The following is a 921-nucleotide window of genomic DNA, read 5'->3' as shown; positions in this document are numbered from 1 at the left end:
GAAAAATAGAACTACCATATGATCCAGCAATATATCTATTCCTGGATATATATTCAAAGAAAACAAAAACACAAATTCAAGAAAAGATACATGTACTCCAATGCTCATAGTAATGTTATTTACAATAGTCAAGATATGGTAGCAACCCAAGATTCCACCAACAAATGAATGGATAAAGAAAATGTAGTATATTTACTGTAATATTACTCAGCCACAAAAAGAATAACAATTTGCCATTTGCAACAATATAGATGGACATGTAGTGAAATATGTGAGACAGAGAAAAACAATTCTTGGTTATTGCTTATGTGTAAAATCTAAAAATAAAACAAAAGAATGAACATAATAGCAACAACAAAAGGAAACACACTCACAGATATAAAGAACATCATCTGAGCCTTCAGCTAGTATCAGTCTTCTTGCAATAGTAACATTATAAGTCCCTGATCACATATCACCCATAATCAATATAATAAAAATGAAAACGTTTGAAATATTGTAAGAATCACAAAAATGTGACAGAGATATGAAGTGAGCAAATGTTCTTGGAAAAATAGTGTTGGTAGACTTGCTCAGTACAGGGTTGCTACAAAATCTTCAATTAAAAAAAACCATTAAAAAAAAAATTGAAGTATTATGTATTTCCCTTCTTTGTCTCTTGTTGTAGCCTTTGTTTTAAAGTCTATTTTGTCTGATATGAGTATTGTTACCCCTGATTTCTTGACATTCCCATTTACATGAAATATCTTTTCCCATCCCTTCGTTTTCAATCATGTCTTTAGGCCTGAAGTGAGTCTTTTGTAGGTAGCATATTGAAAGGTCTTGTTTTTTAATCATCAGCCACTTTATGTCTTTTGGTCAGAGCATTTAGTCCATTGACATTTAAAGCAATTATTGATAGGTATGTACTTATTAGGATTT

The sequence above is a fragment of the Bison bison genome, unplaced genomic scaffold, assembly GCF_000754665.1.
Source record: "Bison bison bison isolate TAMUID 2011002044 unplaced genomic scaffold, Bison_UMD1.0 scf7180017848632, whole genome shotgun sequence".
NCBI lineage: Eukaryota > Metazoa > Chordata > Mammalia > Artiodactyla > Bovidae > Bison > Bison bison.
This window is presented reverse-complemented; position numbering follows the sequence as displayed.